The 1,959-nt window shown below is 42.4% G+C and overlaps 1 protein-coding gene across 7 annotated transcripts in view; it reads right to left on the minus strand.

Moving 5' to 3' along the window:
- The window catches only part of RUFY3 (RUN and FYVE domain containing 3), a 79,153-nt gene that overhangs the window by 38,710 nt on the left and 38,484 nt on the right, over positions 1-1,959 (minus strand). The gene's annotated exons all lie outside the window — the stretch shown is intronic.

Below are 1,959 nucleotides of genomic sequence, written 5' to 3' on the forward strand. Positions count from 1 at the left end.
TGTGCTGTCTTATCTAGACTAGGGTGTCAAACTTGTTTGGTTCTGTGGGGTTTCCTGAGACCCAGACAAAAGCTGGTGACCAAAACCCCTGACTATGGAGGTGGGAAAAGAAAGCGTAGGGAGGTGAGTAGTTAGTTAGTTCACTTATTGTGAAACAATAAATGACATTCTAGAAACTTGTAATGAATTTTTAAAACTTTCAATGGTAAGGAAGTGTAAAAGTGGTCGGTTTTTTTCCTTAGCAAAAAAGGAAACAGGTTTTTTTTCCTTAGCATTTACTCCAAAGCCCCGAGGTCAGCCCAAACAGTGACAAAATTAAACAACACATACATAGCAACTATAAAAGACAAAAGTCAGTTTTTTAAATGCAGTTATGCTATGTAGGCAGCATGCCACTTCAAGCATTTTGGTGCTTGCATTTGGAGACATTACAGCAGATGGTTGCTAGGAGAAGCTTTTCTATTGTGTTGATTTTGGTTCTTCTCTCAGCAGAATAGCTCCTGCGGTGCTACATGGCTTAATGGTGGTGAAGGAAAAGGAGGCAGGAAGAGGTCAGGGGAAAGCATCAGGGCAAGGGGTCCCTGCCTGTAAAAGAAGTAGGAAGCAGAGAGAGAGAGGGAGAGTACATGTGTGAGGAAGCGAGCATGTACACACGTGTGTGTGCACACTGACTCCTCCAGGACTGAGGGGCAAGGCATGTAGCCTTCCTGCCCTTGCTGTGCTAACAGATGACACTATGATGCAATGAATGAGGCAGGCCGCCACCTATACAAGGGCATTCTTGGCTTCATGGAACATTTGACAATTTTTGACTGTGGTCATTATTTGAACAGTCAGTTGACTGGCTTTCCCAACTCTAGTCTGAATTAACACAACAGGGATGCCCACACACCAGTCTGTCTGTCTGTCTGCTCTTTTTCTCTCTCCCTCTGTCTGAGGCCTTGACCTTCTAAGGGTCCAAGAAAGCATACTTAGAATGCTGTTCTCCAAATGCTAGGTAACGTTTGTATCACGAACAAGAAAGTTTTCTGGTTTTAAAGGTTCACCTTTTATACTTACCTCCTTTCTCCATTTCTTCTGGCAAGTAGAATATACATAGTTTTATAAATGTAGGTATTGATATGCAGGATCACAGCAGTGGCTCACTGGGATTGTATACAATGGCCAGTATTCAAAAGCAAAGGCTGGCATAAATCCGAGAGTAAACAACAACATAATTCCAGGGGAAAAAAAATCTAAATTTTAACACTTTGTAAACCAAATAACACCACAGACACATATACACTTTCTTTTCTATGAGCAGACAGAGGTAGGTAGCTGTGTTGTCTTCTGTTTGACTTCAGACTAAGGTAGCAGTACACCTTGCTTTCTGCCTTTCTCTTCTAGTATAACTAAAGACTTTGCCCCTCACTCTCCATTTACAGGTGTCCTTTAAAAAAAATAAAAGGAAAAATTCCCATTGTGATCAATCTCCATGGTTTGTATCAATTACTTCCAGAGGTTTTTAAATCATTACTTCATGATCACAGAGATGGTTAGCCATGTTAGTCTTAAACCAGGTAGAAGAAAGGGAAGAGTGGCACCTAAAAGACTGACCAACTAATGAGGTCATACCTCTCTGAACCAGTCTCCAATGTGCCACCCTGCCCTACATCCTGTCTTAATTAGTTTTAAGTTCACTGCCTTTAATCTTATTGGCTGGCCCCCAGATTTTCTATAACAGGAAAGGGTAAATAGGAATGCTGGCCTGCCATGCCAACACACACACACACACACACACACACACACACCCCCCGAGTCTACATGAACGCCTTCATTAAGCTTCAGTAAAATCAATGGGACACATGGCTGTGCCCACATCACTCACAGGGTTAGAGCTTCAGGTGACAGATGCCTTGGTAAATCAGGAGACCTTCCCTATGCCTGTGTGTCATGTCAATTAGTCATCTCCTCTGTGAT

This window comes from Alligator sinensis, unplaced genomic scaffold (genome assembly GCF_000455745.1).
Source record: "Alligator sinensis unplaced genomic scaffold, ASM45574v1 scaffold1546_1, whole genome shotgun sequence".
NCBI lineage: Eukaryota > Metazoa > Chordata > Crocodylia > Alligatoridae > Alligator > Alligator sinensis.